General features: G+C 33.6%; 1 protein-coding gene across 1 annotated transcript in view; it reads left to right on the top strand.

Moving 5' to 3' along the window:
- Positions 1 to 420: 420 nt before the first annotated feature.
- Positions 421 to 17,278, top strand: part of LOC129227701 (midasin-like) — a 285,381-nt gene continuing 268,523 nt past the window's right edge. The window contains exon 1 of the mRNA XM_054862302.1: positions 421 to 591. The gene's annotated coding sequence lies outside the window, so the exon portion shown is untranslated. The remainder of the gene's footprint in view (positions 592 to 17,278) is intronic.

The following is a 17,278-nucleotide window of genomic DNA, read 5'->3' as shown; positions in this document are numbered from 1 at the left end:
GGGGAGTACACTCTTTTGCAGCTCCCATTCTGCGTTCATGAATATAAACATGAGATAAATATCTTTTCCAACGTATTTTGTTGTATTAAAATATTTTATAGCTTGTCCTTTGCTTCAAATGAATATAATTTTATTTATGTAAGATTAATTATTATTTTTAAAAATATAATTATCCTAATTAATAAGTACTGATTTAATAATTTTTTATTGATTTTAATTTAATTTTAAAAACCAGTGGGGCAAGAGCAGTATCAACTTCCTTTATTTCTACTATCTCTCTTATCTTCCTCTATCTTTATCGAAAAGGAGAAGCTTAGAGCCTATATCTCTAATCATTTTTGCTAATAGTCGCGTTGAATATAGTATAATGTAAAGTAATCGTGTTTTTTGTTTTGAGCAGTTATTTATTTGTGAAATTTTGAAAGGAATACTGCTGGTAAATAGTTGGATTTGAAAGTTTCTTGTCTTTCTGACAAAAATGTGGAGCAAATGTTTATTGTGTTTTGCTACTTGCACTAATATTTTTCGTTAACGTTTGACGTATCGTAGAAGTGTGCAGACTGATTTTCAATTCGTTGTAACGCAAAGACGGTAAGTCTTAAATTTTACTGTATACCCTTTTTCCGGCTGATTTTGTTCATAAATTAAATGTTTCTAAAATAAGTTGGCTTGGATTTTTTTTTTTTTTTTGCCGAAAGTAATTCAATTTAATTTTATTTTTTAACCGCCACATCGTTATAATAATGAACCTAATAAAAAAGGTGGAATGACATTTAATTTTAAAGAAATAGTAATTGGACCACTTTTAATACATCTTTTAATTCATAATTCAGTGAACTTTTTGGGAATCAGAACGTGTTCGAGTTTGACATAAATATTTACTTACTTACTAGCGATTACTGAAGCTTACTATAGTACAGTGATTTGGATTTTTATGCTGTCTTTTTTTAATTTTTTAATTGCCTTTATTTATTTATTTGTTTCTATTTTTTATGATGAAGTTAATGAAAAAGGAGGAGTAGGACTTAATTTTAAAGAAATAATAATTGGACCTCTTCTAATTTCTAATGCACCATTTTATTCACTACTTTTTGGGAATCAAAACATTTTTCGAGTTTGACATAAATACTTACTTACTAAAATACAGTGACTACTAGAGCTTACTAATATACAGTGATTTGGATTTTGGTGCTGAATGTATTATTTTTAACGCCATATAATTATAATGATGAAACTAATCAGATCATTTCTAGAGTTTGACATAAATATTTACTTTCAAAATTCCTTTATGTGTCCCATCTGTTTGTTGATCTGAATAGCTTAGTAGAATATAATAAGGTTTCTCCTAAGGTAATATTACTAAGGTTTATCCTATTAATAAGGTTTTTTATTTTGTAAAAGTAATAAGTAGGTTTATTCTGTCTTGTACCTACCTGAAAACTATTATTCTATTAAGTTATTCTTAATTTCATAAATCAGAAAAAATATTTTCCGACAAAGTAGTACATTTATTGCTGTTAAACCTTGAGAATCCAGATCTAATTTTACTGATTGTTTTGATAAAAACACCTGTTCTCTTCATTTTTTGCAATTTGCATGGTTACAACTAGTGATGTGCCAGATATCCATATCCACATACGGTGAAACATTGGTAACTTGACGTGCGGGTAACTCTACTACTGGTAACTAGACATTCATTTTTCGTATGTTGGCCCAATGCTAGTTTCAGTTTGCGAAAACCTCTCTAACTTGACACACATTTGCTGAAACCCCTTTCAGTCCATATCCAATTGCTATTCTAGTCCAATTTTAGCTACAAACATTTTTTCATATTGATCTCATCTCAAAATTTTATGCTGTGGTTTCTCGGTCAGTCAATACTTTTTTGGATATCTCTTTTAGAGAATTCCATTTTTTATCCAGGGTAGTCAGCCACTACACGCACTACTGTTAGTGCAATTTTAAAGGGCTGGGAAAGGGTAAGATAAATGTATCCATGGAAGTCCTTTGAGAAAGAAGGTGCCATGACATGTTTTACACATACTGCTCTGCTCACATGTTGTGAGCAGAACTTTTCATCTTTAATAGACCTGACTGACAAGAAGCTTTTTCATCTCTTTTCAAAAATTATGAATTTACTAGCTGCGTGCCCGGCGTTGCACGGGCTACCTAAAAAATGAAAGCCAATAGAAAGATGCGCCAAAGTACATCATTTGTGACGTATAAAGACCACGGCTTGTTTGAAAAATCGGATATTTTAAAAAATTAATTAAAAAATAACTGTTGGGAAAATAAAATTATTTTCTGGGTCCTTGTTTTTTTTTTTTTTTTGCTTGTTCTATCAATTTCTGTGACTAAGAGTAGTACTCTTGTTTGAATTAAACAATCCCATTATCAAAATCTTCTCACCAAGATTTATATCAGTGGGAAGTGTTTGCCAAGATTGTTTATATTACACGAAAACAGGAAAATTCACATTCTAAATCAGTACTATGCAAACTAATAATAAATTGCATGTAAATCACTCATTTACTTTACGACGTGAAATAAAACTTAAATGCTTCATTTATTGTATTTGTTATGATTCCCTAAAGTATTTTAGGTTGAATACTCCCGAAAGAAACATTACTTAATTATTTGAATTGAGGAAAGCCTCAAAAAATCACGCACGAAACAAAGACAATATGAAACGTTAAATTAGCAATCGACGGAAAGTTGAGATGAAGCACTGAAAAATAATTTGAATGGAGAAAAGCCTTCGAAAAATAGGGATTTGATTTTGAAATCTAAGAGTCATGATTAATAGATTTTAATTGATAGCTCCGCTAATTATTATCAGAGGATTATATTAAATAGCCAAACATGAAGACGGAAAGATGACGAATCCATCGATACCTGGTTCGATGGTCAGTTCACTGTCGTTCGGGAGAAGAAGCTTGGACATAGATAGATAGATACTCAGATTTTATGTATAAGATTCCTCAGAAGGTATTCAAATAATAATTGTGATTTCATTATAAAAAGAAAACTAACTTACTTACTGGAGTTAATTTTCAAAATGTGAATGTTAACATTAGTAAGTTGGTGCAGCAAAAGCTTTTTAAAATTAAAATAATGGAACCTCAGTGAGTTGACATCCGCTTAAATCGACATGTTTTCGTGTTCCTTTGGGGTGTTGAGTTATCCAGGTTCTACTGTATAGCCTATCCGGGAGAAAATAAAAGTCCGTATCCGTTAGGTTTTTGACAGATCTTGAATGGATCTTTATCATTCTTTAATTTCAATACATATTTGAATTCTAAATATAGGTAGGTATAAAATACTTTAAAATTCCATTTAAATTAGTTTTTATTTCTTATGAAAATTATAAGGTATCATTTCCGCAACTAAAGAGTCGATTCGTTACCCCCGATGCAACAAAGAAGGGGGTAATAAGTTTGGAATGTGCATCTGTGTATCTGTCTGCAACTACGTGCTTTGTTGCATCTAAATAGATGAATTGATTTTGATAGTTCTTTCTCTGATTGAAGGTGTTTCTTGCTTTGTCTTCTCCTTGTAGAACTTTAAATACTGGGGTTATTAACTGCAAACCAAACAATCATTCATAAAGTGAGAAATAACAACGTCAAAAAGCACGAATTGCAGATTATTGCAGACATGTTTCAGCGTTATATTTCAGCACAAAGTTATTTATTTGTCTTAAGCGTTTGTTGTTTTGAAATATTGGTGCCAATTGAAAGAACAAATTTTTCTGCATCTAGTATTTGTTTGGAACTTCCAAGTTACGTACAGTAGGAGTTATGATGTTTTAAAGTAAATTTTGAATACAATTCTAACCCTTTATACACGTAATTGGTACAGATTTCATTGTTAGAAGAGCAGGAGAAAAAGCTCAATGATTTGAAATTACTTTTTGGGGGTGATGTGAATATTGACCTCAGTTATAATAAACAAAAAAAGTTTGACTCGAGAACAAATATTTTAAATTAATTGGGTTAAAACCTGCTGTGACAGACATGACAAAGTTGCGACATAGAAATTTGGAATGACCATATGTTATTACCATTTACTCTTAGTTGGCATGTGTTCATTAATCACACAGATTAATTAAGAAAGTTATGTTTATTTAAATAATAAATTAAAAACTGAACAACAACAAAATTAACTTGTACACACAGTACCGCTGAAATCTTCCGAACACTGTATAGTGGCCAGCTTCATTAAAGAAACAGATAAATGAAATAAACGTAAAACAAGGCTTAACTAAAGACAAGAAAAAATTAAACAGTACTTAACATGAGAAGTCTAAATTTTTTGGGAATCATAGTTATACTTGGATGTGTGGAGCAGAAAGTAAAATATTAAGAAATTTAATTAATAAAATAATATTAAATATTTATCAGCATGACAGACATGATGAGTGTGCAATTTTATATTCATTCATTTTTTTATTCTTTAAATATCACTCTTTTGTTTCACTATAACTTAGAAATTATATATGATCAAATATTGAGGTATTATGTCATATGAGAGGCAAAATAAACAAAAAAAAAAAAAAAAAAAAAAAATATTAAAAACTTGAAAAAAAAAAAAAAAAAAAGAAAAAATGCTGAAGTTCACTAGAGTAGTAACAATCGCTAATAATTGTTGCATCTCATACCAAACAACAGGATCTTCAGATTTTCATCTAAACATGTCATTTATTTTAGTTGGTACTAAGCATTTTATTTAACGGTTCTGCCCAAATAATGATAATTATTCCACCAAAACTAGAATTGTATTGTACATTAGCCACATTGCATATTGTAATGTGTTGCTTTTTCCAAGAGGTAGTTTTTGAGCTAGTATTGAAATTGAATCGAGTACACTATTTAGACTCTGAAGTATATATATAACTATACCCAAAATTAGAATTGTGTCCCAAGTTTGGAGTGTATTTGCGATTTTTTAAATATGTAAATAAATAAGTGAAAACTGACTTAGTATAGTTAAGTGAAGATGAATGTGCACAAATAATGCACTAGTACATAGCCAAGAAGTGTAACAAAAATTCAATTCAAAGTGCTGCTCAGTTAATGTAGCTAATCAAAATTATTTCCATATGTAAAAATCATATTTTGTCGAAGCTTGAAAAATAATTCAACTTGCTCATATAATTGCTAAAGCAGTTAAGTTTAACTCGCATAGCTTCAAAATATAACTATTCATTTATGGTGCAATATCATTTACCTTCTTTTCTTTATCTTTACTAAAAATAAAGCTGAATGTCCCTCTGTCTGTCTGGATGTCTGTCAGGATCTCTGTGATGCGCATAGCGCCTAGACCGCTCAGCCGATTTTCATGAAATTTGGCACAAAGTTAGTTTGTAGCGTGAAGGTGTGCACCTCGAAGCGATTTTTCGAAAATTCGGTGTGGTTCTTTTTCTATTCGAGTTTTATGAAAAAAAAATATCATAAGATAGACGAGTAAATTACGAAATTATCATGACGTCGCACCATAACATGGGCACAAGCCAATTGGCAAGATACGAAATTATCATAACGTGGAACCGTAACATGGGTACAAGCCAATTGGCAAGAAAATTCATCATACATTATTTGTAAACATACAGGCGAACCAAAAGACCTTTCAATTTTTCTATTACGGGCAAAGCTGTGCGTCTACCACTAGTTATTATCTTTACTAATAATAAAGCTGAAAGTCTCTCTGTCCAGAGGATGTCTGGATGTCTGGATCTCTGTGACGCGCATAGCGCCTAGACTGTTCGGCCGATTTTCATGAAATTTGGCACAAAGTTAGTAAGTAGCATGGGGGTGTGCACCTCGAAGCGATTTTTCGAAAATTCGATGTGGTTCTTTTTCTATTCGAGTTTTATGAAAAAAAATATCATAAGATAGACGAGTAAATTACGAAATTATCATAACATGGAACCTTAACATATGCACAAGCCAATTGGCGAGAAAATTCGCCATGCATTATTTGTAAATAGACAGGCAAACCAAAAGACCTTTCAATTTTTCTATCACGGGCAAAGCCGTGCGGATACCACTAGTCTTAATAGTAAAGCGGGTGTATAAGCAGTTAAAACAAAATTTGTGAAAATGTCCCCGTTAGGGCACAGTCCCATAAATGGTAACTTGGCCATAGTCACATCTGCTGTCTATCACATATATATTCTCAAAAGCTTTTTTATTCAGTTTAGTAGTAAAAAATACTGCTACTACCAATACAAAGCTAAATAATAATAACAATAACTTTAAAAGCGAAGCATTAAGGCTAAGTTGCTTGAAAAACTTCTTGTAACAGACACAGCTGGCGTGACAGACATGACAAAGTTTAATGTTTTATATTTCACTCAAATCTTAAATTTATTTTTCAATCTTTTTATGAATTGTTTCTTTTGGCATTTAGAAAGAGAAAATAAAGTGTCAATGATTTTTATCAAGTAGGTTTTGTTTAAAACAAAAAAAAAAAAAATATCTACATTTTCTGTGACAGACATAACATGAAGACTGATACTAAGTTTGGAGGGGGGGGGGAAAGCAAAATAATTAAACGGTTTCCTGTTAAAATTTAGGTATTTCTGAGAAGAAAATTAACCAATCTTTCAAGCAAATATGCTTGTTAAAAAAATATATGTTTTATTTATATGTATCAAGGAACACGAAACTAGAGGTTAAAATAACAGATTTTATGTTTCAAAGTAAGTCTTGGAGTAATTAGTTCTAAATAATTATTTATACAATTATTTTATCATATTTTGTTATATTCTTAAAATTCGACTTATTTTCTATCAACTAGAGCAAAAAACAGTTGATTTAGTTTAAATTTGAAAAATGATGACTATGTCTCATTTTCATGGAATTTACCATAATAGAAATAGAAGGTGATTTTAAAATTCAGCTACAACATCTTGCAGCATGTTAAATATTTTTATAAGTCCGATTCTTTAAATGTTTAAACAAAGTATGTTCTCCAGATTTGTAAATTTGTTAATAATGGTGAAATTGCTTAAATTTTTTCCTTGATTCCATTAAGATTTTAAAGCTATTTGAATTTGATAAGAAGTAGTCGTATAATATAGAGAAATATATAATAATAACAATTTTCGAAAAAATCCCATGAACTACAATTTAGGGCCGGATTCAAGTGAAACACTACACAATCGCAAAAAAGACAATCGCAATCGCCGAGATTTGCAATCGCTGTTGGCAGTCGAATTCAAGTGAAACAATTTGGACAATCGCAAGTGAGAAGTCGGGGTAGGAGCTACTGGTCGATGATAATTGCATGTACTTGGAGCGACTAACTGATGTCAACCAATGAGAGAATTAGGTTTGAGCTCCCTGGGTTTGAGATGGTTAAAATCATGATGCAATATTTGTTTTGATGTTGAATTCATGTTCGCTCGCGTAATGGATATGTTCCGTGCTATTTTTATTCAACTTTCAGTTCTACAGTTGGAAAAGAAAGCAAACTGGATAAAAAATGTTGCCGTTTAAGAAATGCTTTATATGTTCCACATGCATATTGTATTTGTTTTGAATAAAACGCATGATGTTTAAAGGAAAATTACGATTTGATAATCATCCGATGAGAATGAATCTGATGAGGATCAAAATTTTCAAATAATTTTCTCACAACGACAATTGAATAATACTTAGAGAATTTTGAATTTAAACTGCCTATTGTAATATCTGTTTGATTTGAGCATGTTTGTTCCCCTACGTTGAATACATTTGCACAAGTAGTAAGTAAAAATATGTTTACTTATGAAGCAAAATGAGAGTTTTTGTTAATAGTTTGGGTTATGTACAAGTTTAAATTCAAAAGTTGGAGCCAATTTCTAGAATAGTTACAAATAATCACATTGATAAGATACATCCAGTTTTGAAATGATGATACACATTGTGCAGAGATAAGTTCTTTTTACTTCAACTAAACACATTTTTACTGTATTTTACTTATTTTAGTTCATCTAGATCATAATAGGTCTCTTTGATTTTGTTTAAACAGGTGTGATTGCAGTATGTCTTCTTTGTTATTAAGGAAGTCAGTTGTTTTTTCATCAGTAAAATGTAAACTAATTTCTTGTTACCCTGAAATAAGTGTAGCTTCAAAAAAGAAATTTTATTCAAATACAAAATTATAAAACTAATTACACCTACATGTACTGTAATACGAACAATGAAAGAACATAGTATGGCCATTACCAGGTCCGAATCTATCAATTTTGAGGCCCCCTGCCAAAAATCAGCATGGCGGCTAACTGCCCACTAAATTTCTATGTCACTAAAGGTCGGGGGGCACTTTCAGTGGCATGCCCCCCCCCCCTTCCCACACACATTGCAGGGTCTGCGAGTATGTAGATCCGGGCCTGACCAAGGCCGCACAGAGGGTAGGAAAGCAGGGGCAGGGCCGTCCGAAGAGACTGACCATGTTCTTTCCTTTTTTTAAAAAAGACAGGAATGCGTTAGTATTTTAAATTAAATCTTTACTAATAATAAAGCTGAAAGTCTCTCTGTCTAGATCTCTGTGACTCGCATAGCACCTAGACCGTTTGGCCGATTTTCATGAAATTTAGCAAAGTTTGTAGCATGAGGGTGTGCACCTCAAAGCGATATTTCAAAAATTCGATTTTGTTCTTTTTCTATTCCAATTTTCAGAAAATTTCTCCGAACAAATTATCACAACGTGGAATAGTAAATTACGAAATCATCATAACGCAGAACTGTAACATGGGCAAGCGAATTGGCGAGAAATTCACCATACATTATTTAAATATACAGGCGAACCAAAAGACCTTTTAATTTTCCACTATGGGCAAAGCCGTGTGGGTAACACTAGTACTGAATAAAAGTAAAAAGAATACATTTTAATGCAGTTAAAGCTCAGTTTAGGGCTCGCTGTCATGTCTTCACTCCCGCCTGGCGGGGGATGCCCTGCTCATCCTTCTCATTGGACCGCCATGTGCCAGGCAAAAACTCTGAAGCTGGCTCACAAGGTGCCTGCTAGCCCTGGAAATGGATACACAAGAGATGTTTTTGGGCATTGTAGCATAACGAGAAGGTGAAGGTTTACTTATAACCGGGGTTGCAGTGTCAGGCCAATTTTAGGTTAGAAGATACGAGTTGGAAGCTTTGAAATTCTAGAATTTGGAATCATTTTCCCTCTAGACTGTAGCTGTGTAAGGGATACGGAGTAGTAGTGAGAATTGGTTTGCTTTTGGGGTAAAGGCAGAGAGCTGAGAGCCAAGGAAAACCTGTTGTTAGTTTGGTCCCCAGCACCCACTCTCCTCATAAAACTCTGAGCTGTGACCCCTAGTTTTCGACTAGGCTGACATGGTCTCTCATTGGCCCTGCGTAAACAAGTCTGAGATTTAAAAATTCAAATGCATGGCTGTAATACAATTTTCACATCACTGCCGCACGTAAAAGGCATACATTAGCCTTAAAACCAGCCATGTACTTCATGTAGTATTACAGAGCTACATGCTGTATAACCCGCCACAAGTCGAACCGCACCATGCTGCGGACACTCACTGGTGAGATAAATTTACTTTGTCTACCAGTTTGTTGGCGCTCTCAGCTCCAATGAGTTGATATCTGTCTCCAGCTCGGTTGTTCACACTATTCCAGACTGATGAGTTCTAATAAGAACAAAACTGCAGACTTTGGATGTGATAACCGGACTGTCTGGTACCATTGCAGGTTATTCTCTCGTACATCAAGTGCCGGATCCAGGGCGAAGGACGCATGTTGTAATATAACTAGATGCAAAACTCAGCTGCAACAAACCGACTGTGCGAATTTTGAAGTAAATGGGCAAAAACATAGCCAACGAGGATGCAATGCTGTTTCCATCCTATCAGAGGCTACGGCAGAAGTTGTTTGTGCACGTCTTGTTCGAGCACTTGTCTATTTACTAAAAGGTCTCAATTACCTACGGAACCGTTTCTTGTAGTGTATCTGGTTAATACAGTCGAATTTGCTTATAACGAGCCCTGTTTTAACGAGAACTTGGATTTAGCGAGGGAATCAAAAAGCGTTGGCTGGTACAATGTTAAGCCTATAAGAACGTAACTCGCCTTATCGAGCAAACCCCGCTTCAAGTGAGCAATATTTTTGTCATTCATAAAATTTCAGACAATTTCCACTGCAGAAAACATTATTCTATTTCTCGAAAAATTTCATTAACATTTTGAATTAAAAAAAAAAAAAAGACATAAATCCTGAGAAAAAGTGAAGACACAGCCTTTTTTTAAAAAATTCGCGGAGTTTAGGAGGATTTAGAAATTATATTTGTTGAAACGAATGTTAAATCATTTCCAAGATATACTTCCGAGGATATTGTAGCTCTAAACCTTAAGCCTTGGACATACTGTCAGACCAGCTTAATCGAATATTGTCGGTTCCAAGAAATATTTGATTAAGCGGTGAAATTTTATTTACCTTTTTAAATTTACAACTTGTCTTAAATATAATAATAAAAAACAAGTTTTTAAGGAAAATAATTAGTGTTATTTCTTAAGTTTTAGAAATAAGCTAAATAAACAACAAAATAGTTTCTTATATAAACAAGTATATTACAAGTACATATGAAAATTATAAAAAGTAGCTTACAACTTCAGTTATGAAATCTTTATTTTTGGCACTTTTTTTCAGAACAACATTGTTTTTTGAAAAATTCCGTAATAGGCGATTGCTCGCTCAAGATCTTTTTGGAACACTTTCTGATACCCTTTTCCCCCTCTTTCTCTACCTTATCTTACATTAAATATTTGTCAATTTATCATCGTCTAAACAGGGCTCCCAAATGGTCCGCTTTTCCCGCCTAAGTCCGTTTTTTAGGGTTAAGTCCGCTTTAGACCGTTCCGCCTTAGACCAAATGCTTTTTAACATTTTGGTCCGATTGGTCCGCTTTTACTTAAGAATCAGATATTAAAAGGTTTCCTTTACGTTAAAAGATACTGTACACGCGGCCGCGGTGCCGTAACCTGACTTTCCCGCATTATTTCGCTTCAGATTGACGTCATTACTCCTCCTTCAACCGCCGCAGCATGGAAGTCCATAAAAAAAAAAGAGAGGTTTGGGGGAGGAGCTATGACGTCGAATCAGAGCAGGATGCTACCGATATTCCTCGGAATTTCAGCCTCATGTTTGCAATAACGAATGAACTTTCCGATCTCAGATCTCGATAGCTCGAATATTCCTTTATCTCAAAGTTTTTATTGGATCCCAAGCTCTTGAGACTGTTGTGGAAACTTCCTATAACTCGGAACGTCTTAGCCGGTTCCTTGGGAGTTACGAGTTGTCGCAAGTTGACTAATAGTAACGCTGCTAACCACCCCTTTTGCAAATGAATTCGGAAGTAATGTGGCGCATGCGCCATTTTTTTTTTTCAGGCGCATAGTTCGTAAATTTTATGCCCTTGAAAAGTTCTTGGAAAAAAAAAAAAGAGTTATTTTCCAAGTGCTTGAAAAAGTATGAAAAGTTTTTTATTGCTTGAATTCATTCAAAAATCATTACAAGCAATTTAAAGCATACTTTAGATTGCTTGTAATTCTTTTAAAAATATTTCATCAGTGCAATTTTCTGAACATGCAGTATCGCAAAAAATTGCTTTCATGCTTGAGGTTTCAATCCTTTTGCATCTTGTAAATATCTTGACGTTTTTTACAATCGGAAATTATTTTGGCATGCTTATTTGGCATGCTTTGCTTTAGCTTATTTTTCTTTTAATTTCAATAATTAAGGAAGGAATTAGTTTGGAAACAATGACAACATTGAACTTGCTCGGACTTCGCTGAAAACTGCTTCTCGCGTTTGAAATTACAATCCTTTTGCATCTTATAAATATTTTGATGTTTTTGACAGTAGGAAGTTATTTTGACATATACTACTTTAGATTAGCCTATTTTTCGTTTAATTTTTCATAATTAACGAAGGAATTAGTATGGAAATCATGACAACATTGAACTTACTCGGACTTCGCGGAAAACTGCTTCTCGCGTTTGAAATTTCAATCCATATGCATCTTATAAACATTTTGATGTTTATGACAGTAGGAAGTTATTTTGACATATACTACTTTAGATCCGCTTATTTTTCGTTTAATTTCAATAATTAACGAAGTAATTATTTTGGAGACCATGGCGACATTGAACTTACTCGGACTTAGCGGAAAATGACTTTTAGTGTTTGAAATTTCAATCTTTTTGCATCATGAAAATATTTAAATATTTTGCCCAATCGAATGTTTTTTTTTTTTCCCAAATGCTACCTTAGATTAGCATGTTTTATGTTTAATTTAGTAGAAAATAATTAAATTTATTTTATGGGAATCATGCCAAAATTGAACTTGGTTCGTGAAAATTTGCTTATCTGAGCTTTCAATCGTTTTGCATCTAATAAATATTTTAATATTTTTGGCAGTTTGAAGTTGTCTTGACATGCTACATTAGATTAACTTGTTTTATTTTTTATTTAAATACCTAAAAAATTAATTTAATATTTTTTTTGTTTTTAATTCAAATTTCTAGTTTTGCAAATTTAGTTTTAATTATTATTATATTATTTTCGGTTATTACTGTTTTTTTACATAGGGGGGGGGGGGGGGGTATTAAATGTAAACAATTGAGTGCATAACATTTTAACTTAGTGTTTGTATTTGAAACAAAGTTGAATTATAAAATTTATAAAGTTGAATTTATGTACATCATTTCATTGTCATGCTAAGAGGGGAAGTAGTCCCCCCCCCCCATAAAAGTTCAAAGCACTCATGACCTTGCAATCATGGATTTTTTTCTTTTTTTAATCCAAGCTTTATGATTCTTGAAAATATACTTTGAATATGAATTGAACTAAGCCTCATGTGATCTGCTTCTCTTTGTGATTAAGCATTTCAGACATTTTTAGGAAAACATTCAATACAGTAGATCTTTTATCAAAGTGTCTCTTGTAGAAAAATCAGTTTGTTTTCCTATACTTTTTATAATACAGTAATACCTCCTTTAAAGGACACATGAATAAGGGACACCTCTATTGGGACACTTTTTCTGGTCCCAGTCCCTTTGAATAGGGACCTCTATGTATTTACCTCTCATTAAGGGACAGTCACAGAGAAAAAATACAAAAAAATTCTGCATAAATGCATAAGAAATATTGAAAATATTGGTATTCAAGGTTTACTTTTTGTCCAAAAATTAAATGGCAAAAGTTTGCCTTCCCATTAACATGCAAATAAACAAATATGTGTTCCAAAACTTTTGCTGAGACCAACATTCATGCTTTTCTATTTCATCAATTTCTTTATATGGGTTCAGCCTCGACAGATACCCCCATGACAAGCTTGCTATAGAAAACTTGAAATATGATCACAATGTCTTTTGCATTGCAAAGTACATGACATCAAACAAATCCGTATAACACATTAATTAAAAATTGCAATTAATGAAAAATCAGTTACAAAACTTTGATGCAACAAAATGTTTGATAAATTTAAATTTTTTTTTTCCAGTTTGAAATCAGAGTTTTATTTAACAAATATGATACATTTTCAATAATTAATCTCGAGTGTTACTAAGAAATTATACTGAGTTCAACATTCATTACTTCATCTACCTCCGAAGAAGGGACACCTCTATTTAAGGGACAAGTTGTCCGGTCCCTTTAGTGTCCCTTATTGAGAGGTTCTACTGTACTTCCTGTTATTTATATGTTCGCATTAAATGAAATCTGCATGCAATATTTATAGTGCGAATTTAGGGTAGCACCTTGAAAAATATTTTTTTTTCTCTTGGAAAAGTGCTTATATTTTTTTCTCCCTAAATTGTATGAACCCTGTGATAAGAGGTTAAATTTAAAATTCAAATATAAAATAATTTTATTATAAACTCAGTTGTAGCTTTGTTGAAAATCACAACAATATTTTTTAGGTTTCAGTGTGAGTCATGGAGAAGTGCAAATTTCTCAGCAAATGGTTAGATGAAACTGATGAAGATGGGAACAAAATTAGAGACTGGGAAAAACAAGAGAATAACGTTTTTTGTTTGGTGTATGATAGATTAATATCGGTTGAGAAGGGATATAACGCTATTAAGAAGTATTACAAGACAGAAAAACATAAAAATAATTTTTAACTAAATAATTATACTTAAGTGCTGAACTAAGTGCCCCCCCCCCCATCCAAATATTTGTGTAAATAATATTATTCAATGGATAAAAAGATCAGTTTCACAGGTGATAAAGGAACTGTATCATTATTATAGTTAATTAACGAATTATCTTCACGAATTTAGCAACTGGCAACTAATTTGCTTTTTGGTGCTTCCCTGGGTTTAACTATGAGTGGTCCCCCCAAGGTCCTCTTTTTGATCCTAACTGGTCCTCTTTAGTCCCCTTTTTGATTGAAAATGGTCCTCTTTTACCCTTTTCTGAAGCTAAAATGTGTTGGGAGCCCTGTCTAAATTGCGTACAGTATTTATTTGTGTTATTTAATCAGGTTATCAACTGGGCTATTTTTTTAAATGTAAAGACAGTTGGAAATAAATATTACTTTATAGTTTAACTCAATGCTTGCTTGCGACCAGCTCAACCAGTTAACCGATCACGTGCTTTAATCAACCAATCAACAGCTTAAAATGCAGGGTTTAAGCTGGGTTCAAAAGTTCTTTAGCATAAACGCTAAAATTGAGGGGAAAATTTTAGCAAAATGCTAAGATGTTACACATTCTCATATATTTATATATGCCTCAGTGTGTTTCATCCCCAGTTGAAAATAAAATTCATATTTCATCTGTGACATCTTTGAAGAAATAAGTACAGCAGCTATTTTTTTAAAACATAAAATAAAAAAAGAAAACACAATTGGTGTTTAGAACATTGCAGTCCCCTCCTCCTAATAAAGTAGTTATATGGGGGACATAATGCTGGATAAAACTAATAGTTATTGAACTTTATAGTAGTTTAAACATCTTAGCTAAGATTTAATAAAGATTAAATTGATTATCGCCATGCATGTTTCCTCTTAGGATGAATTCCTCTCTGAGCACAAAAGCGAAAATGCATTGCTTTATTTTAGCAATTCAGATAGTGTTTTCGCATTGTGCGAAAAATGCGACCGTAGCGGAAACCCTGTTAAAATGGTAACCGAAAGATGATAGAATGCTGCAGTTAGTAACCTGTTACTCACCGGTCGACCGGTGAGGTTCGTCGAACGCAAACAATAAGTGTTCTTACTTAATTTTTTTCTAATGAATTCAAAATGTTTCTCATCAAAATTGTTTGTGAAAGCTGATTAATATTTTTCGATTATCCAGGGAAATTATTCGATTAAGCGGGGATCTTTAGCATTGCATCTATGGGGAAATATTCGGTTCCAGGAGGTTTTATTCGTATAAATGGGTTATTCGTTTATCCGTTACTCGATTAAGCGGGGCTTACAGTATTCAATAGTTTCTAAAGTGCAGAAAAAATTCGAACTATTTTAAGCCGCAGATGCCATTGGCGATGTTTTTCATACCACGAAATCCTTGAAAAAATAACAAGAAAGAGAGAAATAAGACAGTTCAAAGCAAATAGCTAACTTTGGTGTTATATTGAAATATAAAAATAACTCAGTATGTATAAATTTTCATGATTTTTTCCACAAACTCTTTTTTTACAAGCACTCTGTTATATATAACAAGCAAATGCTGCAGTCTCATTACGCTTGTTTTTAGTGAGTTGGACTGTACTACATATGGGAGCAAGCCCTTGCTACAGGCGGCAACTTCTGAAAAAGGCAAAATTCACCATAATTATTTTCTTCAAATTTGTTCAAACTTGATGTAAAACCTTGAAGGTAGATGGGTAAGGACTAGTGATAGGCATAATCGAATTACTCGAGAACACGAATTCTTGGTTACTGACTCAGCTGGAGTTCTCGGTTTTAAAAGATCTGGATTATCAATCGCTCAAGTTCTCGATTTGGAAAGATCTTGATTATCAAAAGGTCTCGATAATGCCCATCACTAGTGAGGGCATCAGTTTCAACATTTGCCACAGAAATATAAAAATAACAGAAAAATTAAACATCTGGCACTGCTCGCTTTTCACTATCACCCCCTCCCAAACCAGTATTAAACAACTGAATTCGAAATTTGCCCCCCTTGTCTGACTACGTTTTGTATATGCACCTTTGTGAAGTACTGCCATTATTTTTTTCCTCCTTGGAAAAAAAACAATTTTGGGATTTGGATCGTTTATTGAGCAATCACGATTGCTTATTGCTTTCATTTGACCGTCCTTGATGTTGTGGTTCCTTTTTCAGCTTAGACCAGGGACACCAGCACCACCGGCCTGTGCAGGTGCGGCTCTGAGCACTGCCCCCTAGAATCCGTTTTTCCAGGTCAGGGGCGTCCATGTCCTACACACACACGCTCGTACACACAAGCCTTTACACACACACACGTCTACACTCATAGTGTTCCCGCTAGGCCGTTTTTGAAGGGCGCAGCGCCCTGCCCTTTTCCATATCGGCAGAATGCGCCCTGCCCTTCTTTTAGATCGCAAAATGCGCCCCGCCCTTTTCAAAAATAACAATGCGCCCTGTGTTTTTAAAAATATGCCTCAAGCATCGTTTGGACCCGCAGCGATATCGGGGCAATTTTATTAGTCCAGTGATCGTCTGCAAAAACGCTCATGTCTTGCCATTGTCCCCAGAATTTCACCCTGAAAACGGCTCCATGAATAAAAGGAGATGCAAACACCTAGGCAAAGAGGGGATGAGATTCTCGGAATTCTAACAGACTTATCAGTTGGAAACAAAAGATAGATTTCTTCCTTCTACTGAGGATGGGTTTGAAAGGATAAGGGAAGGTGTTCGGTCATCCGCGATGGCGGGGGAGGGGGGAGATTATTGTTTAATTCCTCCCCATCCTTGAGTTTCTGAGAATCAACAATGAGAGAGAGAGAGTGGTAGGTAGTCTTTTTATATTATTTTCATCTGTAGAACCAGGGGGGTGTCAGTTCCAGGAAAAGTGGAAGGGGGTACTACTTGTCAGACAAGAACAGATGCTGATGAACTGCTCCATTTCTTATCCGAAAAGTTCGAGTGCAAACGCAAACGGTTCTTGATTTGAAAATACACGGTTCTTGACGATGATGGCGGCCAAAAAAAATATGAAGTTTACTGAAATATTTCAGGCTGTTCTTTTTCTTTTTTCCTGCAAAAGAGAACAGAAGCGGAGGGTTCGTATGCTCTTGATAATCCTTGTAAAGGGTTTGGAAAAAGCATT

The sequence above is a fragment of the Uloborus diversus genome, chromosome 8, assembly GCF_026930045.1.
Source record: "Uloborus diversus isolate 005 chromosome 8, Udiv.v.3.1, whole genome shotgun sequence".
In the NCBI taxonomy this organism is placed as follows: domain Eukaryota; kingdom Metazoa; phylum Arthropoda; class Arachnida; order Araneae; family Uloboridae; genus Uloborus; species Uloborus diversus.
The sequence above is the reverse complement of the archived record's forward strand: the minus strand, read 5'-3'. Positions and strand labels throughout refer to the sequence as shown.